This window comes from Pteropus vampyrus, unplaced genomic scaffold (assembly GCF_000151845.1).
Source record: "Pteropus vampyrus isolate Shadow unplaced genomic scaffold, Pvam_2.0 Scaffold15, whole genome shotgun sequence".
NCBI classification, from domain to species: Eukaryota; Metazoa; Chordata; class Mammalia; order Chiroptera; family Pteropodidae; genus Pteropus; species Pteropus vampyrus.
This window is the reverse complement of record NW_011888796.1, coordinates 13573343-13601051: the sequence shown is the minus strand read 5'-3', so window position 1 is coordinate 13601051 and position 27709 is coordinate 13573343. Positions and strand designations below refer to the sequence as shown.

Here is a 27709-nt window from a genome sequence, read left to right as displayed (position 1 = left end):
AAAAAATCAGAAGTTAAGTAAACCTATTAACTAAATCAGCCTCAGAATTTCCCAAACTATATTCTCAGAACAAATTGGTATTCTTCAGAAAAAGAGCAGTGGCCAAGTAAGTTTAGAAAAGACTAGGTTAAATCAAATTTAATGGGGTTCTTTACTACAGAACTTTCTTGGAACATGAAATATGCTTAAATGCATTGGGAATATCAAGGAGGAAGGTGGAGCATGCACTCTAAGCTAACCTGATCATGGCACAGTAATTTACATCTCAGGAATATTCGTTTCCCATAGAACACAGCTGGAGTAACACAGGTCTAGCTCCTTCTACCAGTTCTCAGAGACATACTTTTTTAAGGCACCATTATGGATCTTTCAATAATTATGCCTGTTTGGTCTTTGTGGTGATATCCTGAGCTGAATTTTTAAAACCCTAAACTTCTTGACCTTTTATGTTATATTTTCATGCTATAAACTTTATAAATTCTTGCATTTGCAGGACAATTTAAATTTTCTCGTGTGTATTTATCAACTGAGTGCTAACCTATTCCTGATACCATCTATGCCAGCTTTCTTAGCTTTGAATTTTGCCTCTAACAATCCGTGGTTCTTGGATGAGTCACTTATGTAGGGTCAGCTGATTTGGGTATGGTCCAGGAGCAGGGAACACTGGGCAGAAACTGCTTCAAGAACTGGCAAGCTCAGCATTAAGATTCACAGGGTTTGGTGGAGTTCGAGGAAAAGCAGAGATCTGGGAATCCTGGTGTGAGCGGAGAGTTACTGGAATCTGAGCTGTACATTGCCAGGGTCAGGCCTCTTTCTCAGCCATCTCATTGCAAAGATGGGAAAGGTATCAGAATCTGCAGAGGTCTAGTCTTCAGGGGGAAGATTGGAAATCAAAATTCAAGAGAGATCTTGAGCCTGGGCCTGCTCTATCTGTCACTTTCTGGAACAGCAGGAAACGGGCTGGCGCCTACGGACCTGGGAACTAAAGATCCAAAGTGGAGGAAGCAGTTCCTTGATAAAAAGACTTTGGAAGCCTTGATTTGAGAGGTCTCTGGTGGATATTTATTTCTGCCTAGCTCATCATCCTATGGGACTATTTCTTTATAGATTGCATTAGCCATTTCTAGATAAGGCTTGAGTCCGGCTCAAAGTGGAATAATGATACTATAATGGGACACACTTAACAATGACAGATATTTTTTATCAAAAGCATCTTTATCAAGAGTCTTGGGATGTAGGTGGTAGAAAACAGAGGCTTCTATAGATAATTAGTAACAAACAAACAAACAAACAAACAAACTATGCTCTCCCTCCTCCTCCTCTAACGTCTCTTCCTGTCCTGTTGTCTCCTTACTGCCTTTGGCCATGAGCTCACCTCCCACTTTTCTAACTCTGGGGAGAAGTGTGTACTGTTTCTCAGGGATCTTGACTCAATTTCAGATCATTTTTTGCTGTTATCCGGACTTTTTGATTGAGCTAAGCCCCTAAATAACCAGACTTTCTGCCTTGGTCTCCTAAACCCCTTCTCATCCCTTTTATCCTTCCACGAATATCTGAAGACCTGCTGTGATCTGGGCACTGGGTCACAAAAAGAGCAGGGCGGACACAGTCCCTGGCTTCAGTCTCGGGCCCTCTGACCCTTGGTTCTCCAGGCTCCTGGAGTCATGGGATGTGTCCCAGGTGGCCTGACCCCCCCAAACTCTGGTCTTCTTGCCTATCTTGATTCAGCCATTTTGTCCTGTCCTTTCTTCCTTATGTCTTTCCTAACTCTGCCCAGGATCATCTGCCTTAGGCACCTGCTACTTCTTTCCCTCCCCACCAGGGTCCTTCCTCTCTCCTCCATCACCCCTCCTCTCCCTCTGTTTCCTGCCTGCTCTCACCTCACCCTCTCTGCAGGCCGACTGTATTCTGGAGCCCCAGCTCATCCTGCTCTCTCCAGCCCAGCTGGGCCTCTGCTAATCCCACCTGTCTCGCTTCATTAGGGCTGTGACTGGGCCTCCTCATTCCTGGCAGGGAGGGGGGATGTCTGCTGAAAGGGATGTCCATCATGCTTTCTGCTCCACTCTCAAGAGTAGCACAGTGATCAACTGCCTTTCTTTCTCAAAGGAATTCAATTTCCAGAGGGCCTATGAATTCAGATACAAATGTACAGAGCGCTTTGCTAATTCCAAATTATGAGAAAAAAAATGTCTGAACTAAGGCATCAAAAAGCCTCAATTATAAAATATTTATAAATAAACCTTATATATGTATAAACACAATTCAAGCTTAATAAATAAGAGAGTACAAAATGCTAGAAATATAATAGAAATAGGAAAAAATCTGGACAAGGGATCTGGAGAGCTGACTTCCTTGGCCCACTCTGCTCCAACAAGCTGTATGATCTCAGGCAAGTCACTTCACCTCTCTGGATGGCATTTCTCAAATTTCTTCTCCCTACAATGAAAAGACCTATTCAGACCATGCTTTGTGTTCCTCTACTTTGCAATATCGGTTGCCTGCAAAAACTGCAAAAACGAAGGGTCTTCAGACCCTTCACAAATAGAGAGGTGGTGGTGCCATATTTCAGCGCTTTTACTATAATAATGATAAAAATTAAAAATCTATGGAGGCAATTTAAAAAGACTGTAAATTATCACATGTAGTTGACTAGAAAAATAAAGTTTGACAGAAAGGTGGGTGCTGTGGTCAACGAAGCATTTTTATAAAAAGCAGATTTGAGAAGCTAGCAGTCAATCCCTGAGACTTCAGATCCTTGCTTTGTACTGTATCTATTAAAACACTTTGGGAACCTTATTATTTTCCACTTGAAGCTAATGATGTGGCAAAGAGTCAAAGAAATGTTCCCCTACTTTCCTCCCCGCAGACAGGCTTCCTGAACATCCATCATTTCTAAATGTCACAACTGACTTGTGCTTCATAAGATGCCCTGGTCGGTCATATAGTAGGTCCCAGGTGTTAGTAATTGGGCAGGTCATTCTGTAGCCTTTTGCTATAATTGGATGAAGGGCCTAATCGGTGGGTAAAACAATATCCCTTACGGGAGCTTTCAATAGGGCAGAATGGCTGATTTATAAAAAACATGAGTGCTTTAACATAGAACAGATGTTTATTAATGTGGAACAAACGGATGGAATCATGAATATTTAGTAAATCATGGACTCATGTAGCAGAAGAGGACCTTGAGAGCCCAGTCTGTGCTTGCTCTGAGATATGCTTGGGGCCTGACACGATTGTTTGTTTACTAACCTTTCTAAAGTGCTTTGGAATGTGGGCCAGATAAAGTGAGTAAAAAGCAGACTTATATTCTATATGAACAACTTGATTCTTTTGTTTCCAAAATGTATCTGTTCACTTTTAACTTATTTTGCTTTCTGTGTTGTAATTTTTAGTAATTTTTGAAGCATGGAAGAGAACTGCGTTGGTTTGATATGAGAGATCAATACCAGTAATTAAGTCTCCTTCTTTCTGGCACAGTGCCTTTCCCATCTCTTCTCACCCCCACCCTAATCTCTTATCTGTCCAGGGAAATGTTTGCCAAATGACTGATTAGACTTTCACAGTAAATTGCATTTTTCGGAGATGATCCTGATAGCATTTTCACAGCTTCCATGGACTGTTTTGAGATTATGTATCTTATCTTCAAGGTGTTTGGTGTCTTTAGTCTAAGCTGCATGTTATCTCTACTTTTTTTTTTTTTTTTTTTGCTTCTTTTTGTTTCGTTTTTGGGGTTTTTTTGGGGGGGGTTTAGATGGGCAAGTTGTTTGAAGTTTGGGAGACAGTTCTTCCTGGGTCTTTCTAAATTCAGTCAATACCACAATACTATCTTTCCAGACCATTAGTGATGCAATTCCAGAACCAATTGGATGATTGATTATTTATAATTAGGAAAATTAGAAGATAAGCAAGGTGCAGGGGGCGGGGAAGGAATTGGAAGCGAACCTGGACTGTGTTCTAGTCTGCACCCTGTTTGTTTTGCTTGTACTGGTGTTAGGGTGAGCGAAGGGTAAATCACATAGTGCCCCGTTGTTCCCAGAGCACCATTCCCCTGGTATGGATTTTGATTTACAAGCCATGATGCACCCTTAGTCTTTTTCATAAGCCTGCAGTTGTTTTAAGTTCCATAGAGGGCTGGTGGTGAAAACAAAGAAGTTACCGAAACACTCAAGCTCACTGGTTCTGAGATCATGGCTGTGACTTTGTGGCTTAGGCTGCCAGAGAGAATGAGAGAGCTTCCTTGAATTAGCAGGGATGGCAGAATTCTGGATTAACGCTCTTCCCCCAACCTTCTTCCTTCATCTCTGTCAAGTCGCAGGGCATCTGAGGTACACAAGGCAGGGAAGTGTTAAATGGTGATAATAACGAGTTAAATAGTTTCCCCCCCTTATATCGATCCTTACATCTATTTACCTATAACTGAAATCCTTTGGTTTTGTTTGCGTTCTCTGTAGCGACAAAGAGTAAATGTTACTTTCTCTGACAATCCTTCACCCTCCTCAGTCTTCACTTATTTTTTCTGCTTCTTATAATCTCTCAGGGATGACTGTCAGTGACTCTGAAATTCCTTTAGGCCCTGAAATCCAATTCTTAACCACCTGTATTCTTGAGGCCACTCGAAGTGACTTGGCCCTCTCTCTCTAGCTCCTCTATATGGAACTGAAATTTTTTTTTACATTGTTTGTTCTGCCATCTTTAGGTTGAACACTCGGGTCCCTACTGAATAGCATAGAAGTAAAAAAGCCGCAGGACACTTCTGCTTTTTCTCTTCCAAATAATTATCACGATACCAACTTTCCCCAGCTAAGTGCTTTTCTCCTTGTTTCAAACATACCGTAAAAAAGCAATTACTGACTCTAATATTTTTTACAAGTCTCAAGTAAAGCTGATCTTTGGCCTTCCTGAACTATTCTAACAAGTTCTTGCTGAACAGCATAAAATGGTACTTAGGAGTACGTTAAGTAGCTTCAATGTTCTTGTGTTTTCTTTTACTGTAGTCTAGCATACTCATTTTTTCACTTGATATTATATCACGAGGATCCAAGTCATTAGAATTAATTCATACATACTGTGTCCATTCATTCAGTCAACATTTATTGAGCAGCTACTATGTGCCAGAAACTATCATAAGTATGGGGGATGTGTTGGAGAAAACAGTAGAAACAGGGCTTAGTATTATGAGTCACTAAATAATTGCACAGATGTTTAATTAATCACAATAGTAAGTGCCACAAAAGAAATACATGTGGATCATGAGAGGGAATACAAGGAGGAATTTGATCTAGTCTGACATGTAGGAGAAGCTTCTCTGGGCAGTATGGAGCATAATTTGTTCTATGATTCCTTCATTTGGAGACTTTATGCTGTTTCCAGTCTTGACCGTTTTCAATAAACCAGCAGTTAACACCTCTGTGCAGAAGTGGTATTATTTCCTTAGGATAGATTCATAGACATGTAATTGCTGGGTCAAGAATGTGAATATTTTGTAGTTCTTGATACATACTATTAAAAAGCCTTTTGGAAAATGCAATGCAGTTTTAAAGCTGGCAAGGGATCTTGGACCACCACAGATCCAACTACCTTTATGGAAACAATTGGTTGATTTCAAGAAATCGGTAAAATTGGTAGTAAGAGCAAGTAGTATGTTTCTTGCACACACTCCAAACGGGTGCGACTCAAAGTACAGTCCTCCAACTGGTGTAGGCCCTGGAGGTGTTGATTAGTGGTCTGTGAAAATGCAGAAATTGAAAATTAAACATTTAAAAATCTTTATGACAATATGAGAAATGATTTTATGTTACAGTTTTTTGGGTACGTATATTGTGTGTTACTTTTTTTATTTTATTTTTTTCTCATACTTCATCAATTTTCTCTTTTTTCCTTCCTTCCTTCCTTCCTTCCTTCCTTCCTTCCTTTCTTTCTTTCTTTCTTCTTTCTTCTTTCTTCCTTTTCTTTCAATAAAAGTGTATGTTCCTGATAGATTGGGAAGAAAAAACAAGTCTTTCCCCATGCATAGTTTGTATGGAAGCTAGTGGAACCCTCTTGGGCAAATTTCCTTTTATATACCCCAAATTCCTCAATGCTATATAATGATTTTCCCCTTTTCTCATGAGAAACCAATGAGATTAGCAAATTCCAACAACAAGCCTATATACTTAAGTCACACAAGATCTGTGTATACCTTTCCAAGAAAGATAAAGCACATCTATTGCAACAATTGGGACACATACTGTTCAAAGAATTTCTGTGAGAAATTTCTTGTTTCGAGAATTATTATTGCTTGCTGTTTTATTTTTGCTCTTTGGATATAGCATGGTACTTGACCTTTGAGCTTGCTTGTGTCAAGACAACAGAATTATGATTAAAATATGACTAGATGCTGCTAATACTCATTATTTCTTCCCAGAGGAAGTAATAAAAGATGTCCAAAAAAACTTTCCAACTCTGAAAGCTTTTGCCTTTTGTGTCCATGAAGTTTAGCTGGGTTAAAGGCTACTTCTTTTTTGTTCATATCCTCAATAACAGAGACCAGAACTGTTCAGACATTTGATATGATGAAGCAATCTTACCAGTCAAAGGCTGAAACCAGTGTGGATAATATCTGCATGTCATTTAGCACTGTACTGGATGGGAAAGAAAAGGAAATACAAAATGATCTTTTGCTGATTTGTCTTTAAAAATGAAAACCAGACCTAGCTCAGAGAAAGGGCTCACCCATAAAACTGGTGAGATCCCCAACAGGTGAGAACTGTGTTTTCCTAAAAACTACCACCAATTTTCTGGTCAATATAAAAAAAATCAAGCTTTTTTCCACTTTCTCATTTTGCATTAAAGGAAAGCAAGACAGTGATGAATTAAAGAGTGTTGACTCTGAAGTCAGGCTGCCTGGGTTTAAATCCTAGACTCTACATTTTACTATCTGGTGACCTAGTTTGAGTTACTTCCCTCTCAGTGCCTCAGTTTTCTCGTCTACATATTAGAGATAATAGTGAAGAGAAAATCCATGTAAGGTACCTAACACATACCACACCGTTCCTGAATACAGCAGGCACTTAAGTGTTGGCCATTCTTATTCTTATGATAAAATTCATAGAAGAAATTCTTGAAGGAAGGAACGAAAAGGTGAGAGAAAGGGAGGGAGGGAGAGATCACAAAGCAACCATTGTCACAGACCTCTTTATATGGGGTGTTGAAGAAGAAAGCTTGAGATAGGATACACATGACTTGGGCTCTGGGCCTGGCTGTGCCATTACTAAGTATGTGATCCAAATAGTCATGGAACATTACTGAGCCTCAGGGTCCTCTTCTCTTCTGTACATGGGCTGATGTTAATAATGCCTGTCTCATGGGGTTGTTGTGAGTGCATGTGAACTCATTTATGGGTAGGAGCCTTGTAAATGGTAAGAATGATATGGGTGTGGGTTATCTCACTCAGCGACTTTTCTTTTGGTGTGGCTTTCTTTCTGCATGTGCCTGCTTGAATTGGCTCCTGAAAGAGGAAACTTTTTCCTGAGTTTGGGGCTTTCCCCTTCCTCTGGGCTTCTGTGCGGCAGTTGTTCGTTGAGACTGAATGTGTAGATCCCACCTACTTGGATCCTGGTAATTGAGAGTGAGGGTTGTTGCTGGATATCAGCGTATGTGTTTTCTGAATTGCTTCATCAGAACGATGTGCCTGTGGATGAGGAAAAGCTTGGTCTTGGGCCATTCTGCATTTGGTTTATCAGTGTAACTTTCTTTGGAAATGGAATTGTGAGGACCTGTAAGGCAAGTCTCTTTAAAAAAAGAAAGAAAAAAGGAGTGACTCACAGGTGAAGAAACAAGCTAAAAACCCAGAGGCCAAGAGTTCTGATACCATTTGTGTCATGACTTGTTATGTGACATGGGGCAAAGTAGCTTAATCACTCGGTGGCTTCATTTCCTTGTCCATAAAATGTGGTATGATAGTACTAACCTACCTTGCTAGATTGTTTTAAAAATAAAATTAATATTTTCCATGCATATATGTTACAGCTACACACTGCTTCCAGGACTTCCTGGTTCGGGGGAAGATGGAAACAGGAAAATCGAGCAACTCTTCTTACTGCATTTCAACCAGATCCACAAGAATATTTTGCTCTTTTCTCCATGAATTTCCTGAATTCCATTCTGTTAGCTGTTTACTAAATAACATTACTTTATTGACTGAAAGTATTTGTTTCTTCTACCTCTAGAAGCCATACTGTTTTCACATAAATAGTAAATGCCCAGCATGAGTCCACAGGAAAGGTCCTGGGAGGCTCTAGGGAAACGCTGAAATGGCAAACGTAGTGTTATCAATGCCAGAAGCTTTTAAGAATGGCCTTAAAACAGGTATCAGTGAGGAGTCCCCGAGCACACTGCATGTGGACAGACTTCAAGGCTTCCAATACCTAGCCCTCTGCTGGACATATGGTAGGCCTTTATGGAAGACATATTGATTCACTGCTCATAATAGCCTTTTGTACTTCATTGTTTAAATATAGTCATTATTTTTTCCCTGATGTTTTACTAGAGAACAATTATATTCATATTTATCTCTGCTCCAACCAAAACCTCAACTCTATGGACAGTGAAGGAATAAAATGTATATAATCCAGCACAATGAGAAAAGGAGAAGAAACAACAGGAGAAGATAAATTTTTGGAAGACAGAAAACAGATGAAAAGGTATCTGACTTGGAACAGAATATGTGCTGAAAGCCAGTTAACTTGTGCTGGAGAATCTCAGAAACTCTGGAGAATTGAAGAGTCGGGTTTTCCTGAAGGCAGGGGTCAGAGAAGAGCTGAGAATGGGAGAACTGAGTTAGCAAAAACGACTCCCTCCCTTAGCCTGTGCAGCTGGCCTTACATATCTGACCCAAAGTCAGGGATGTGACCTCAAGTGGTGTAGTCCAGGACTTGGTGGCTTCACACAGAACCTAGGTTGGTAGTGAGGTAAGGAGTCTATAAACAGGAAGGAAGAGCTGCATAGTGAATGGTAAGATTTCCTACCCCAATTGGCCCCAGAGTGCTGGCAGCCAGGCTTACATATCTGAAACAGGAGGCTGGAGGATTTCTCTCTAGGTCATCAGACAAGCCCAAGAGAAATGGCCATAGAAACTGAACTTTAGGAGCCCTCCAACAACAACAACAACAACAACAACAACAACAACAACAACAACAACAAAAACTAGATTTCTGCTAGATCAGCCAATGATGAAATCTACCTGTTATCAAACTCATTCCCAGCCACATACATAAAGCTTCCAATCAAGCGAGAACCATCAAAAATTAGAAGAATGACTCACTATCAGAAAGAAGCCAAAATAAACAACAACAACAACAAAAGCTGAAGGAAAAAGAGACAATGTAGGGAACAGATGGAAAATAGGAAGAAAAATGTAGTTAACATTCTTAGAAAATTAACAGATATTGAGTCATGAGGTAAGAAAGAAAAAAATACTACTTTTATTTTTTGATCTACCAGAATGGTTGACTTTGATTTGTTTTAAATTCATTGAACTATAGCTGATGAACAATAAACTGCACATATTTAAAATGTACAATTTAATGAGTTTTGATGTTTGTGTGCACACCTGAAACTGTCATGACTATCAAGAAAATATGTATTTCTATTAGTTCCAAGTTTCCTCATACCCTTTTGAAATTCCATTCTTCCCACCACCTTTATTTCCAGGTAACCATGATTTGTTTCCTGAAACTATAAATTAACTTGAACTTTCTAGAATTCTAAGTTAATGAAATTACACAAGTACTCTTTTTTTCATCTGGCTTCTTTTACTCAGCATGATGTATGTATCAATGCATGTATCAATAGCTTGTTCCTTTTTATTGCTACATACTCTTCCATTATACAAATATACACTATTTACCCATTCACCTGTTGATGAACATTTGGGTTGTTTCTAATTTTGCACAATTACAAAAAAAGTTGCGTGAACATGTCTAAGTCTTTGTGTAGACATGTGTTTTTCTTTCTCTTTGGTAAATATCTATGAGTAGAATGGCTGGTTGAATAGTAAGTGTGTATTTAACTTTCCAAGAAATGATCAAAATGTTTTCCAAAGTGATTATACTATTTTACATTCCACCAGCAGTGTATGAGAGTTCCAGTTGTTTCACATTCTGGCTAGCACTAGATATAGTCAGTTTTTAATTTTGGTCATTTAATTTTATATATCGATGAATGTATAAAACTTCATTGTAGTTTTAATTTTCATTTTCCTGATGAATAATGACATTGAGCATCTTCTCATGTGCTTTTATATATCTGGTCATTTATATATCATACTTTGCGAAGTGTTCAAATCTTTTGCCCATTTTTAAAAGCAGGTTGTTTGCTTTATTATTAACTTATAAGAATATATATTCTGGATACAAGTTGTTTATATGGGTTGTGGTATTTTTTGTATTCACATATTTTAATTATGTCTTTCGAAGACTAAAAACTTCATTTTGGAAAAGTTCGATCTATCAATTCTTTCTTTTTTTTTTTATGGTTTATGCTTTTTTAGTCCTAACACACCCATTTTTCTTCTCCAAGATCACAAAGGTTTTCTCCTGTATATTTTTTAGCAGTTTTATACTTTTAGGTTTTTGGTCTGTGATCCAGTATTTTGAGTTAGCATTTGTGCATGGTGTGAGATGAGGATGGATATCCATATCAATATTATTTTTATATGGCTATCCAGTTGATCCAATACCATTTGTTGAAGAGACTTTTCTTTCTTCATTGAATCATCTTGACACTTTTGTCATAAATTAATTGACCATAAATGTATAGGTTTATTTCTGGATTCTTTATTCTCTTTATTGATCTAGGTATCTGTCTTTTTGTTGGTATAAAGCTGTCGTTATTACTGTAGCATTGGAGTTAATCTTGACATTAAATAAATTAAATATGCCAACTTTGTTCTTTTCTAATATTCTAGGTTCTTTGTAATTCCATGTAAATTATTTTATAATAAGTTTGACTGTTTCTACAAAATAGCTTGCTGAGATTTTGATACGGAGTTCATTGAATCTATAAATCAATTTGGGGATAATTGCTATCATAACCATGTCGAATCTTACAATCCATGAATGTAGTATATCTCTCTACTTTAGTCTTCTTTAATTTTTTCAACAGTGTTTTGTAATTTTCAGTGTAGAGGTCTTAGAAATATTAATAGATTTATTCCTATTTTATGTTTTTTGCTACTAAAAATTTAATTTTTTCAAAATTTATTTTCAGATCATTAGCTACCAGTGCATAAAATTACAAGTGTTCATATATCAACATTATATGCTGTAGACTTTGCTAAGTTCACTAATTGGTTCTAATAGATGTTTTATAAATTTTCTGGGATTTTCTATTTTCTTCATCTCAGCTGAAAATAAGGACAATTTTACTTTTTTTATAATTTTTCTTTTTTTCTTCTGTTTTTGGTCTTATTTCTAGAACCTCCACTACAATGTTGAATAGAAGTGTTAAAGGTATTCTTGCTTTGTTCTCAAACCTAAGGAGGAACAAATCTGTTTTTTACCACTAAGTATGATGTTAACTGTAAGTTTTTTTTTAAGATGGTATTTATCAGTTTGAGGAAATTCTCTGCCTTCTAGTTTGCAGTAAGTTTCTTTTTTTTCTCTTTCTTTAATCATGAATAAGTTTTGCGTTTTGCAAATGTTTTTTCTGCCTATATTGAAATGATCACGTGGTTTTTCTCTTTTATTCTGCTAATGTGGTAAATTATATTAGTCTTTTTTTTTTTTTAATGTTAAATCAACCTTGGATTTCTGGAATAAAATCTACCTGGTCATGATGTTATATCCTTTTTAAATATTTATAGATTTAATCTGCTAATATTTTGTTAAGAATTTTTTTGTCTATACTCATGAGGGTTAGTGGTCTTTAATTTTTTTTCTGTGATGTTTTTGTCAGATTTTGGTATTAGGATTATGCTGGACTTGAAATGATTCGGGCTATGTTCCCTTTTCTGTATTTCAAGAATGTTTGTATAAGATTGGTACTATTTCTTTCATGAATGTTTTATTGCATTTACCAGTAAAATCATCTGCACCTGCAATTTTATTTTGGGGAAAATTTTCTATGATGAATTTAATTTTTACATAAAGGGCTATTTAGATATTCTGTTTCTTTTTGTATCAGTTTTGGAAAGTTGTATTTTTCAAGAATTTGCCTTTAAATAGTTGAATTTCTTAGCATAAAGATTTTCATTTTATTCTTTTAAATGTCTGTAGAATCTGTTGTGATAATCCCATTTTTATTCCTTGTACTGGTGATTTATGTTCTTTCTTTCTTTCAATGAATCTGACTTGGGGTTTGCCAACTTTATTGATCTTTTTGAAAACTAGCTTTTGTATTCGATAATTTTATATTTTATCTATTTTCTATTCCACTAATTTCTTTCCTTGTCTTTATCATTTTCTGAAAACCTTTTCTTCTTTTATAATATATGCACTTTAAAGCTATTTTAGCTGAATTCATTTTCATTCAGCTCAACAATCTCCTAGTTTCCCTTGTGATTTTATCTCTGACTTGAATTATGTAGGAGGGTGTCGAATTTCCATATATTTAAGATTTTCCTAAATACCAGATTGTTATTGATTTCTTATTTAATTCTGTTGTGGCCAGAAAGTAAATCATATATTTCAGTCCTTTAAAATGTATCGACCTGTTTCATTGTCCAGCATATGGCATGTCTTTGTGAATGTGCCATACGCATTCAAAGACAATACACATTTTGCAGTTATTGGATGTTGTGTTCCATAAATGTCAATTAGATGGTGATTGATAGTGTTGTTAACATCTCCTGTGTACATGCAGGTGTTTTATCTATTTTTTTCTCTGCCTTGCTTACTGATGGATGCTCAAGTCTCTTGATGTAATTGTGGAATTGTCTGTGTTTCCTCTTGAATCTGTCAATTTTTTTCATGTATTTTGAGGCTCTATTATTAAATGCATACAAATTTACAATTGTGAGGTCTTCCTGATGAATTATTCCTTTCATAATTATAATAATACTAATGCTTTTTAAAAAGAAACATTCAAAGCTCTTGGGAAAATACCTGATAACTGAAATTAAGAATATATATGTTAAAAGAAGGTTCAGAAGATACAGTTGAAGAAATTTCCCAGCAAGTGGAAAAACAACAAAGAAAACAACAGTGATGCAAAATAATTATAACCTGAGAGAATCATAGTAGGAGATTCAGAATTCAAATAAAAAGAGTTAAAAACAAAACAAAACAAAAAAACAGTAGAGGTGGAAATTACCCAAGAAAGAATGTTTCCCATAAGTGAAAGACACAGTTTACCAAATTCAAAGGGCTTCCCTGGGATCCAGCATAGTGTAGGTTGAAATAATACACCAAGGCACATTGTGAAATTTCAGAATATCTGGGTGTTCTGGGGACCCCTTTCCTTTTGCTCAACTGCTGAAGTAATGATTTTATCCATGAGAGAAATCCTTGTGCAAGAAGAACGGTGTCTTTTCTTACACTTCCTTAGTCTTGTCCTCAGATCACCTGATCTTTTACTCACAGCCGAAGCAGTCTTGCCAAGAATTCAGAGCAGCCCTGTTCCTCTCACCCAGGTTTCTGGTTTGACTTGAGTCTTGTGAATCTTTGAACTGTTCTTAGTATTCAAGCACTTAGGCGCCAAGAATCTTTGTTTAACCACTTTAGCAAGTTAATCCCCAGGTTGTACTTTAAGTCTGTTACCAGATTTAATTAAGAATAATGTACTATGTGCTTCTTTAGAATATTTGTCTCCACATGTGATAAGACCTAATGGTTACCGCTGGAACACTTATTAGTAGATACCCTTGAGCAGTTTGAGAAATATTTTTCAAATTAGGTATAATGAGTTAAATTATTTTGGAGGTCATCCAGGCATTGGAAAGAGGTGAGGGCCAGGGATTGTGCCCCTGCCAGTCCTGTTGCTGCTTATACTCCCCAACTCTGGAATAATTATTTATAACCAGTTTTCTGGAACCATACCCTTAGGGATAATCAGGACTTGGCCTTAAATCATGCTTTATGTGGCTCTCAGCCACCTCTCAGTTTTACTTTGGTTTGCATTCATACCCCGTCTCATTCTCAAAGGCTTCCAGTAAAGGGAGATCTTTACTCAGCTAGTGGTTAGTTCCTGCTGCAGTTTTCAGCTCTAACCCCGTGTGGGCACCATCGCTGCTGCTCCTCTGCTGCCCTAGCTAACTCCAAACACAGCATTTCCCCAGTGATCATAGCTTCTGACCACCTAGAGCGGCCTGACCAGTAATCGAGCACAACTCCTCACAGTTCCAAAGATAGTCTTGTTATTCCTGTTTTACACACCCTCAGCTGAAGAAATTTGAGCAGGTTAGAACCAGTACACATTTTATTTGAAGGCACTATCTGGAGTCTCACCAAACACCTTCCTTGTAGATTCTGGTTTGATGCCCCAGATTAGGGCACAGGCTTTTGGCTCTATCTCGGGGAGTTTTTTGCCTTCCTAGAGCAGTATTCCCTCCCCTTACCCCTTTGTCTTTCTCCATATCTGAGGTGGGAGCATCTTTGTCTCTCCTTATTACTAAGGCTGGTCTTGGAGTGAATTTTGATGCTTTCATTACTTTGTTATTCCAATGAGCCTTATTAAGATTTTATGAATAAGATTTCTCTTGTCCTAGAGCTATCCCAGAGTTCTCAAAGGAGTAATGTAGATGAAGGTGTCCCTTGGAACTCTTATTACTAATCAGTTAATATTTATTCAGCACCTACCCTGTGTGAGGCACTGTGCTAAACATAATCTTGTTTATCTTCACCAAAACCCTATGAACTCCCCATTTAACAGATGTGATTGTTTATGTTCACCAAAACCCAATGAACTCCCCATTTAACAGATGAGAAACCCCTAGCTTAGAAAATCTAAGAAACTTTCCCTAAGTTGACTATTTATAGAGAAAATAGTCAAGCAAGGACTTGTATCCAAGTCTCTCTGAACCCAGATTCCACGCTTTACCACTGTACCATTTGATCTCACATGGGAAAGACCTAGAATATCAGCCACCTCACTGCAAAGACACACATAGCAGGCCACATTCAGGTCTGGATTTTAGCAGTGTAGACTGATTTGGATTTCATTTCAGTTCAGAGAAATGTGTGAGTGCTTCTTTGTCATCATCACTGTTTTTAGCACAGTGAAGATAGGGGAATGGAGAAATTTCTCTGCCATTTGAAATTTGATACTACATTATGACCTTTCATTAAACTTAGATAACACAGAAGAGAATGGAGTATAGTGACAAAGTCAACAGGAATCTACAATGGCAATTTAGGACTGGCAGGGAAAAGTAAGACCATGGAATGCTAGGCAGTACATTAAAAATGCAGAAATCAGTGTGTCTAGTATAGCCAGAGAAGTTTTCATGGAGACGAGTGGGCTTCAACTTGCCCTTGAACCAATGAGAGTTTGGTTTGTGGAAGGAAGAGGGAGAGCATTCCAAGTAAGAGAAATCATGATGGAAGGCAGGGAGGAGGGAATGAGTGTGGACCTTGGGAAGGCATCAAAATAGGCCAGACTGGAAAGTAGCCCATGTTGGAAACTGATGGGGAATAAATTTGAAAAGGATCTTCAGGGTCATATTTAAAAGTTTGAAATTAAGTTTGAAGGCAGTGGGGGAAACACAAAAGGCATTTGGATATAGGAAAGATAGGCAAAAAGAAAAAAATCATATGGAATTTTTTTTACAGCATGGGTCATTTTGCTATATCAAATGACTATGGTTGGAGTCGAGCTGTTGGCTCTAAATTCCAGAATTAGGTTCTGTTATTCATTCAGCATTGGAGCCACATTTTTCCTGCTCAGGTTTTTCTCTAAACTAAGGGAAATCCTCATGTGGAAAGTGAGAGCTTTCCACTGGCTCAGAGTAAAGGAGCTAGGTGGTCTTGGTAACAGAGTCAGCAGTTATAATAATCCCTACTTCCAAGATAAGATGTACCTGCTAAGACAATGCCAATGCTTGTGTCAGCTAGCCAGACATATTCTCTCCTAGACAGTGTAGAGACTCACTGACAAATTCCTGTTTTCTGCTTCTCATTTTCATAGATTCTAAGCAGGTTATATTTTTTTCACTATTTCCTCAATCAAGAGATAATATAATTTACTTGGTTATAAATCGATTTACATTAACGACATTCAGATCCTAAGGATGCATACAGGTCTACCTGGCATTTTTTGATATGAGAAATACTTTATTTTCTTCCCCTTGTTGTAGGTTCAGAAATACTATAATCTCAGAAATAACTTTTGCTGGGGACTGATTTCACTCATTTTAAATTGCTAATACTTTCAACTTCAGCGAATGTTCTTATCGCGCCTCCCCCTCCCTCCCCCGCCCCCAAGTTTTGGGAGGGTTATAGCAACTTTGAATTTTATAGTTTTCTTTGCCTCTCTACATAAAGCATGACCTATTATGGGACTATTTGCATAATTTATAATTTTTATGTCCTTTGAATCTATGAGTAGTATAAGAAAATCTCTCTTTTATACCCTTGTGTTGCATTCAAAACGTACACACACACACACACACAACACACACAACACACACAACACACAACACACACAACACACACACACACAACACACACAACACACACAACACACACAGACACATATATACACACACACATACACTACATGCCATACACACTGAACCAGAGAAGCCCAGCTGGTACTGAAAGAGAATAGAAAGAAAATGTATCTTGCCCTCATTATTTGCCCTTGACTATTCCAAGACCTTGGAGCTGTACTGGCTGGAAAAGCAAAATAGTAAGAAACTATCTTCTGAGCCAGCCAGAGTCAAATCCATACCTCCCACCCAACCCATCAATTTCTCTCTTTCCACATCCGTTCAGAGACTGCAGCTCTGAGACCACAGTCAAGCAGAAAGTAGATGGAGACAAGCAGAGGCGTGTTATGTCTTGGAACAGCTAGTCGTGTAATAAAAAGTACCATAATAAGAAGAGAGGCAAGAATGAGGCAGGGGGCAATGTGTGGTGGGAGGCCATATGATCTTATATGTGCTACCCTTTAAAACAGAACTGCAAATTGCCTCTCAGTCTCTCTTACTAGTCAGAAATCACAGCAGTTAGAGCAGGAAAAGCCCCAACCTAATGCCAAGAAACCTGTGATAACTAAATATCTATTATATCCTAAAAATCAAGGTAGGCATTGTGTGGGTCAGTTTGCCCTTCAGATCTGCTTTGTTTGTGCTCAAGAGGAAAGTGAGGGAATATGAAGACTCTTCACCAACACTGTCTGTTGGCAAGTGCCAGACTTGAACATATTGTTCTCTTTTTCACTATGAATCAACAGAAAAATGCCAAAAGAGGCCCAAGGAAAGGATACTGCAAGATAAGAGAAAGGAAGCTTTTTCATTATCTTGAAGTAAGATTACATATATACCTGAAAGTCAATTTCTCCAGGAAAGAGAAAAACATTTTGCTAGACATATTTTTGTATTCTCAAAGAGATGTGAGAAGGCATAACCACCATGAGAGGAGTCAGGGGCCATCAGGAAAAAAGCAGACTGGGGTGAAGGAAGATTTGCAGAGGCTGAAACAAGAAATGAAGGCAAATATGCCAAAAATATAATAGCAGATTTAAAACCTGTACTGAAGAGAGTGAATACAGAGAAGACTGCAGAAATCAAGCCAGTAAAGTGGTAGACAAAGTAAGGAACAAAAGGATCAAGGTGAGAATCTTGAGAGACAGACAACACAGACCGAATCTAAGAATTACATCTATCCCCAGTGAAGAAATGGAGCAGAATACTGGAAAGAGTGGTCAAGCATATGTCAGAAGAAAACTTTCTTGAGCTGGAGAAAGTCTGAGATAAAATTAGGAATTTTTATGTCCATTCAGAGACATATTTCTTAAAATGCTTGAGTTTCCAGGTTAAAGAAAGAATTCTTCAGGAATTGAAGCAAAAACAAACAGGTTACTAATGAAACAAACATCAAGCTGGGCTCAGACTTCTCAGCCCTGGAGGCTAAAAGACTGTTTTAGGAGACAAGGTTATGTCTCAAGAATTTCATAGCCACCCAACGTGATGTTTATGTGCAAAGGCTGTAGGAATTTATTTTCAGATTCACAAGTAGGCAGGAAATATATCCCATATGGTCCCTTCTTGAAAAAAGTGTTTGAATTTGTGGTCCGGTTCATCAACAGGTGAATTACATGAGGACACACATACAAAAGTACAGGATGATTTGCAGTGAGCATTGGAGACGATTAAAAATAAAAAAGAAGTAATAACTTTGAATATGATTGCAAAACTGTATGCAACGCTAATGCTTATGTTGAAAAAGACTTACTTAGGTCTACAAACCTGAAATGAGCAAAGACTGATAAAAGAAGGCATATATTCTAAATTTTCCACAGTGAGCTGATATTTTTTATATAATTAGGGAGAAAGATAAAAAAACGTATTTAACATGAAATAATGTTCTCTTTGAGTGGTTTTAGTTTGAAAACACACTTCTCCAAGAGAATACTTTTCTAGTTAGCTTATCTCTAAAACTGAAATTATTACTGGATCAGATGGGCCATATATCTGGCTTCAGTTGGCAATGAAAGAAATCCTGATAAGCTGAAGCTTTAAGAAACTACATAAAGAGACAAGATATATAAATGCTTTTCTTTCTTTTCCTGTAATTTTTTTTCTTGTGAAGAAAAATGCTGGCATTAGTGAAAGTGAGCAGTAGTTAGTGGAAATTCAGACTAAGTTGACTTTGGTAAGATAAGTTTTCTCATTGGTATGTTGGTTTAAAAAAAAAAATCTGTCGTTATTGTTTACAAGGATTTGCTCAGGCATTCATGAGTTGCAATTGAGCAAGTGTAAGAATTTTGAAATATTTTTTTTTCTCTATGGTTTTGGCCTTTGTTGAAGCTTTAATTTGAAGTGAGAGAGAAGAGGAATCTTGTAAATTTTTGCATGCGATGTTTGTTCTTCATAGAATGGGTGTGGGAATGAGAAACTAGAAATTATGCTTATGATGAATATAAGAAATAATTGTGAGTTTTAAAAACTATTAAAGCTTTAGTCTAAATCATAATCTTTCTTTGTCTTTCCTGTGATGTTTATCTTTGTTGAATTTATATTTATACTAACCATAGTTTTTAAAAGAAAAAAAAAAAAAACAATGGAAGAGATGTGGAGAAAATCCATAATACTGTGGTGCAAATTTTTGGTTACTTGGGGAAATCTTGCTGCTACCTAAGTTTTAATAAAAACAGAAGATCTAGTTCTTGACCAAGATAGAATTAGCTACCTCCCCTGCCCTGCAACTCTCCAAAAATTCTAATAAATTTTGTCATTGATTGTTGACAGCTCACCTGTGGTTTTACATCTTTAATATGTACCAAGCATTTAGAAGATGGATAAATGAAGATACCTTAGAATCACTTAAGGCCTTTTGTAGATTGTGAATTCTCCAAAACTATTCATTGTTGTGCTCTAAAGGGTTCGATTAGCGTGTATTTGTGCATTGTACAAACACAGTGCCACTCTTACACAGCAGGAATTTTAAAAGCTATATAACATCAACATGTCCAACCAACGAATAGTACTGATAACTTACAGTGCATGCAGACTCCACTAGTTGTGTGGAAGATTCAGAATAAATATGAATCTTAGTTTCAGCTCTCAAGGAGTGGAAAGCTAGTTAGACCAGTGTAACATGAATGAAATGATTAGCAAGCAATCAAGCGGTAAGTAGATTGTGTTGTCTTTTGCACTTGTGTTTTTTCATCTGTAAAACAGGAATAATAAAATAGGGCCTGGTACATACGTAATACGTGTTTAATGGAGGTTAGCTCATCATTATTATTATTTAAATTAAAATTTTAATTTACAAATGTAATAGAAGGTAAGAAGAAGAAGTGACCAGTGTGTGCTACAGCAATGAAAAAAGTTTAATTAATTGAGATTGAGCTGGCCTTTGAATGATGGATCTGGTGAAAATTTAGGATCTGGTGACCCGAGCAATGGGGAGGTCTGAGGAGGTGAGAAAATAGTAGTTGTAGAGGCATGTGTGTTCCTGCTTCTGCAGTTTAGATAACAGCCTGACTGGTTCGGTGGGCGTGTTTTGGATTTTGTGGGCAAGAAAATTGAATGGATAAGGTGGGATGAGGTTATGGATTTACAAATCAGGTTTAGATTTTGATATGATCACCAATGAATTGTCTATACTTAAGTGAAAGGAATAACGTGACAAAGACAGTTTGGTAGCGTGAGGCAGGATGGTTAGGAGGAGTGGGTCGCTGAAGTCATGGGAGTCACAGAAAAGTATGGTAGAATAGCTCAACTGAGCAGTAATCAGGGCTTGGCTGGCAAAATGGAGAGTCTGAGATAGAGCCAAGGAACTATGAAGAAAGAAGTGACAAGCTGGGGAAGAACAACAGAGCACTGAAAAACAGGACTATGTTTTGGGACCTGGCGTCACATTTTCAGAGCCCAACACCAGGATACAAGGTTGATGCCTACATGGGTATTTGTAGAACAATTGAGGCTGAATAATTGAGGAGGTTGATGAAAATGAGACTTATAAGGCCCATAAGTATATGGCCAGGCAGAGAACAAACACTAATAATAAATTGGGAAAGACTATGAGAGGAGAGTGTGCTCTTCTATGTTCTTTTAGCTTATATCTATTATATATCTGTTTTCCTGGTGTGCAGAAAATTAAGAGCTAGGAAACAAACATTGCTTTAAAACTCCAGGACTGTAATGATCTGTTTGCATACGCGTATCCTCCACTGGTCTATGTGGTGCATGAGTGTAAGACTGTATCATGTTTATATATATATATATCATTTCTGGTAGTCTGATGTCCTATCTAAGTTCAAATCCTGACACCACCAGTCTAGCTATATGCCCCTGAGTGAGTTACCAAACCTCTCTATGCTTTAGCTTCCTCATGAATTAAAATGGAATAATAATAGTATCTACCTTACAATGATATTGTGAGGCTTAGGAGAGAATACGTGCTATGTGCTTAGAACGGTGTGCCCGGTGAGTGTTAGATGTTATCTGGAAAGAGTTGTAACAATAGTGTTGGAGGGTCATGGTGTAGTGGTGTGGATAGTAATTCACTTTACCCCAGTGAACATAAAAATTGTATTCCATTTTTCAGGAAATGGGTCTCTAGCCAGTATGTTGAAAGCATAGTTGCCAAAGGCAATTTCTGCACAACCACGTGGACAATACTAAAAGTAAAGAGCATATATTTGGGGGCGATATCTACTTAGGCCAAAATTTTAGGTTTCATGAACCTTGGTTCATTATTCATGCAATGATCATTTAATTAAAACAATGCTATGCAGGTTGCATTCTAATAGATACAGAGTTGAAAGATAAGGGTAAAAATACCAGGTGCCTACTTTTTGTAAAAGTATAAGGTATAAAGGACCAGGCACCTCATTAATATTGTTAATATCATTTGGATTCCAGGTTGAGCTCCCTTAGATCATGTTTTCTCTGATTGCTCAAGTTGGCTTTAAGTATAACTCTTATTTGCAGACAAGTTATAGCCTAGGTCCTGATAAGTGGCCAACTGTCAAAGGAAAACTCCCAGTCACTTGACTGAAAACTGGAAGCATTCAAGTGCTTTCTGGCATGTGGGCTTCTCCAAATGCTTTTTGGAGTGGGACATACAGCCAATAAATCAGTAACAGAGATTAGGGCATATGCAGAACAGGCCCTTTTGTTTTTCTAGGAACTGGCCCTTATTTGTATTATGTTTTATTTTGTTTGTTCAAATCATGCTTTATAATTGCATTTTCTCTTGGGCGTACCAGACGGCAAGCAGTATGGTGAGAGGAACCTCAGCTCTTGCCATCTTTCAAAGGAATTGGAAATTTTAAGACTGGAGAACGGGGATCATTTCTGTATAGAAAAGAAAAACATGTCTAGCAAAGGATGACAGTCTGAATTTGGTGCTTTCTATGACATAAATGAGATACTACCTTTAGTAGAATTATCTAGCTTTACCTACATTGGGCTCAAATCCAGATGTTTCCTAGAGCCATTTGCTGATCACCTGGAATGTTGACTGGGGCCTATGTCATGGCACATGGCAGGATGCAGGCCCTCTTCTAAGAGCTGGCCTCAGCACATGGTGCCATGGAGACGGCAAAAGCCCACATCCAAGTTTGATTGAGGGCCGTGTACTCCCTCCAAAGTCAGTGGAGAGGCTCCTCGATTCTAGAATATTCTAGTTTCTGGAATAAAGTTTGAACAGTCTCAGGTCAGGCTGGAAAAGGACTCTGTAGGTGTTCCCATGCCCTCTATTTATCAGGAAGTCAGAACTGTCTTTTACTCCATTTTTACTCATTGAAAATCATTAAGAATAGTACACTTTAGGAATGCCACAAAAATTCTTATGAAACGTGAGAATTGGAAAAACAGACATAATACAACTATATCTGGGAAACAGGGAGAGGCTATTGAGGAAGGAACTTTGAAGAAATATTCTGTGTTTGCATGGTTGAATTTTAATGCATCTGGTGACGTTTCTTCCTGTTCTGGTTTAAAAATTTTAAATATATTTTAGTACAGTTACACAAGGGAATACTATTCTTCAGAGATGTTTAGAGCGAAAGATTCATTCATTCATTCAGTAAATACTTACCGCGTATTTTCATCTGTTGGACGCTTTTCTGAACACATGGGATGTAGTAGTGAACAAGGCAGTGGGGGGTCCCTGCTCACATGGTACTGCATTCTAACTGGGGGAGACAGATAATACACAAATACTCAAGAATATATCAGGTGATAACAAGTGTCATGGTAAATTAAAGCAGGGGGGATGTGTTCGAGAATGAATGAGGGGCGATGTGGGGCATTTGAACAGAGACCTGAAGGAGTAGAAGCAGACACGAAAAGACCTGGAAGAAGGCCGTACCAGGCGTAGGAAAGAGCAGGTGCAACGTCTCTGAGGTTGGAATGAGTTTGGCAAGGTACAAAAACGGAAGAAGGGTTCTCGTGCCGAAATGTCAAAGGGAAGCTAGAGCGTTAAGTAGGAGTTTGTTAAGACCCTACTTGGCTTGTAAGGAGTTTAAGTTTTGTTCTAAGTGCCATGGGAAACCATTAGAGGATTTTAATCAGAGAAGTGACAAGATTTGATTTGGAAATGATAAGAAAATGCTGTTGAAGACTGCTCAAAATATGTATTTTTTCAATCAAGATAATTTCATCTTTACATGTTTTAGGAAAAAGGAAAGGGATTAAAATTTATTCAGCACCTTTTATGTGCTACCTGTAGTTTTGGACACTTCCCCTATGTTTCATGTAACTTTTAGAACAATCCTAGAGGTAATTATTCTTAGTATCTCTATTAATCCTGATGGTAAAACTGAAGTTTGGAAAGATTAGGTAATTTGCCCAAGGCCACATGAATAGGGCAAAGACAGAAATCGACTCCTGATAGCATGCACTATTTCCATTATGTCATGTTGTCGTAGCACCTGGGTGTCTAGCATAGTGCCTTGAACATAGAAGACATTCAATAAATCTTTGTTAAATGTATGAAAAAAGTAAACATTTCTATTTAAAAATTCTATCTTTATTTTTAAAACCAAATCCCAAAATGATGGCCTCTTTTTGGCACCAGCTCCAGCACATGGTGCCAGGGAGACTGCAAAAGTCCACACCCAAGTTTGGCTGAAGGGTAAGAGGTAAATAAATGCAATAGCATTCTCCCTATTTTAATGAGGATCTGAAAACTTTTGGGAAATATCTAGAAAAACTCAGGACTTATGTTTCAACTAGGTCAGGGTTCAATCATTGGAAACATAATCCACTTAGCTTTCTTAAGCAGAAGGAAATTTAATACAGGAACTCAGGCATATTCAAAATCATGAGAGAGTAAAATTGACTTCCTGAGGATTGTGAATGAAGTACGAGGAGTCACGGTGCCTCAGTTATCTGATAAGTTTGTGGAGGGGAGATAGCATAATAGTGAACTAGGTGGTTCCTGACTTTGGACCCCCCCACAGAAAGAGCAACAAGCAACTATCCATAAACGAGATGCCTTTGTGAAGATCTCAAAATTGTTGGGAAGGCTGGAAAATGAAGTACAAGGCTGGGACTCCAGGATGACTTCTAGAATGAATTGCTTGCTCATCTGACCTGCCAGGAGAAGCTCCCTCAGCCTCAGGAACAGGGTGTTCTTCAGGAGTTCACTGATTGAACTATTGACTTGAAAAACACTTTACCTTTGTGGCAATGAAACAATCAGGAAAACTCCACTGCCACCACACAGCGGAAAACTAGACCTTGAAACCCTACCGCAGAAAAGTTCCTGCCTCCGTGAATCTGTTTGCCAGCAGCATCAGTAGAAGCCGCAGGAAAAACAGCCCTTCCCTCATGTCCATTTTTCAAACCTCTCATAGGTGTACTAATTGAGAAGATTGATTTGTAAACCAAACCCTGTCTATAAGGAACCTGAGAAATGTAGTTTTTAGCTTTCCAACCGCTGCATGATAGAAGGAATGTAGAGTGGATGATTGGTGCCAGTTCCTCGTAGCCACACAGTCTTCCCTCTCTTACCTAAATGAAATGTCCACCACTTAACAAAGCAGTTTTGAAACTTAGAAATGCACTTAATGAGATGGAGTTTGTATTTGACCCTACTCAGACATAGGTGGCTATCCTCTGAGTGATGAAGGGCTACTTTAGCAGCTTCCTGGGTGGGAAGTTTCTTGGGCCTATGTTTGCCCATGATGTTTCTGTCCTCAAAGAGAAATGAACTGAGGATTTAGATTATGCCCTAAGTGGTTTTCAGAAGAACACGGTGTGATTACAGCTCACATGGTTTCTTGATAATCTTGTCAAGTATTTAACCAAGCTCTCAAGCATCTGTGGACGGTAGGCTTTTAAGAAGCCTGAGACTGCAGGTCTTAGCAGGCCTCTCACCAACCACTGGCTTTGAGAGAATGAAAGATGCCTCTAAGGCCTTTCTCCTGCATCACAGCTCACTTATGTGAGTTGTTTGTTTTTGTTTGTTTGTTTGTTTGTTTTTTGCAGAGTTGCCTTGACATGAGACTTAAATTAGCCAATGCAGCATGTGGGTCATAATTTATTCTTGAGAAGTTTGAGCTGAGAAATTTGAGAGCATGCCATGCCAGTTGAGGACACAGCCCTTCTCCTTGAGTCCTTACAGAAAGACTGGCTTCACTCCTGGCTTTAAACATGATGTTTATTAGTTTGATTCTTATTCAACAGGTGTATACTTCAAGTATGTGGTCATCACCAGTCTAATGTCCTCACGTTTCTTGAATGAGAATGAATGCCAGAAGGTCTCTAAGGCAGAGATTCCTCATCTGTAATGTGGGGATTAAAAATAGTCACATCATAGGGAGATGGAAGATTGCGTGAGAGCATGTATTAAAGCATTTAGCACATTCCCTGGCATATATTTAGCCAATAAATGGAAACTTTGATCCCTTACCCATGTGGTTCTCTTGTTCACGGATACTGTGACGGGCATGTCTGTGTGGGCCACCGAACATGTCGCCACAATTTGCGCCTGCACTTTCTTGCCCATTTCTTTTAAGGAATTGAGGCAACAAAGGAATCAATAATGATGAATGTTCATACCAATGGGAGGAGATTAAACCATTTTCATATAATTTGTTTTAGAAGGCAGGAAAGACTTCCACATGAAATAGTTAAGATAAAGAAACTGGTATTTACAGGAATACGTTTAGTTATTTGAGAGATTTACTTAGATAAAAGAACCCCTCTGTGACAATAGCTGATGATGTCTTTTTTCTTTCTTGTCTTCACTCTAAGATGATTCCCTAGAGACAGCATGGCAGAGGCTGCATGGCCCCATGGAAAACCCCTAGACCAGGAGTAAGAAAATCTGGTTTCTGTATCTACCTCCAACATTTATTAACTGTGCGACTTTCACACAATTACTGAACGTATGTGAACTTCAGTTTCTTCATTTGTAACATGGAGGCAATAATACCCATTTTCCCTGTTTCCCAGAATCCTGGTGAGTGTCAATGGCACCTAATGTCCTTGCTCTCTGGACTTTATTTTGGCCTGGTTCCCCAAGAATGTCCCCCTTCTTCAGACCTAACAACCCGTGTCCCACAGGGCCTTGCTATGAAATAAGAGTGAATCATAAAATATGTGTGAATTTTCCTGGCTTGATACAGCATCCCTCCCAATCAAACAGATCTAAACCCACCCGGAAACTGAATAATAGTGAAACTTCAGGAAACTTTTAGTTTTTTAGAGCTGCCATAACAAAGTAGCACCAACTGAGTGGCTTAAAACAACAGAAATTTATTTTCTTACAGATGGTGTTGGCAGGGCCATGCGCTCTCTGAAAGCTTGAGGGAAGAATTCTTCCTTGCCCCTTCCTAGCTGCTGGTGGCACTCGGCAATCCTTTTGTAGCCACATCACCTCAGTTTATGTGGGGGTCTTCATATGGGCTTCTTCTCATGTCTCTGTGTATCCTCTCTTCTTTCTCATAAGAATACCAGTCGTTGGATTTAGGGCTCACACTGATCCAGTATGACCTCATGTTAACTACATCTGCAAGAACCCCATTTCCAAATAAGATCACATCCTGAGGTTCTGAGTGGGCATGAATTTTGGGAAGATGCTATTTACACCCCTACAGGGACCCTAAATTGTTCATTCTGTGGGGAATTTACAGGGTTTTTTTTGTTTTTTGTTTTGTTTGTTTGTTTGTTTTTGGTAAGATAAACCCTAGATCCAGTACACATTGTTTGAGGAGCAGTATAGCTTACTATTTCTCCATTCCATTCTCTCTCCTAACTCAATCTTGTTCAGAATTCTTTGTTCCTGTATTGACTCTTTAACCGTAAGTCTGGGTTCCCCTTGCCCTCATTCTGTACCCTCACTGTTACCTCCAACCCCCCATTTCAACCAGTCCTCAAGGTTCATGCATTCTCTCCCCTAAGTCCCAGTCGAATCTCTCCCCACGTCTTAGTCTTCCACAGCCAGCCCCAGCTCCTGCACTGCTGCCTTAGACACTGCATGAGCCTCAGAGCTACGCTCCATGGTGCTGGTATTGTTCCCATCTCCACAGAGCTTCCAAGTCTAGTCAGCTCGCATCCCAGCTGACAGTCCTTCAGTGACTTTATCTAATCTCTCAGCCGACTGCCACCTCATCCCCTTTCTCACGTCACACCAATGCTTCACTCCAGCCACACTAACCGCCTGTGGTTTTCGGAGCTCACCATGCTCTTTACCTCTGTTCTCTGGTACCATCTGCCCCATCAAGTCTGCCTGGCTCATCCTTTCAGACTTATCTCAAGCCCCATATTCGATTTTGAAGCCATCTCTGACAACTCCCAAGCTGGGTTAGGCATACCCTTCTGTACACATCTGTTCCTCATCTGTAAGTACGGGTGGCTTAATCCTTGATTTTCTTGTCTGTCTCTCACACTAGGGTCCTTCATTGTATGTACCTTCCTTCTAAGTATTCTAAATATCTATATCCCAGACACCAAACACAATATCAGGCAATAGTAGGTGTATTAAATGCTTGTTGAATGAGTAAAATGAGGTCTTCCCTACAGAGTTTAAAACTAGTAATTGGCTACCCCTTTGTCTGATGGTGATTGCACATGTGGCTATAGAAGCACAGGAATAGTTCAGAATATATT

The 27709-nt window shown here is 38.3% G+C and overlaps 1 long non-coding RNA gene across 1 annotated transcript in view; it reads left to right on the top strand.

Moving 5' to 3' along the window:
* LOC111734689 overlaps window positions 1–27709 on the top strand; it is a 194731-nt gene that overhangs the window by 41980 nt on the left and 125042 nt on the right. The gene's annotated exons all lie outside the window — the stretch shown is intronic.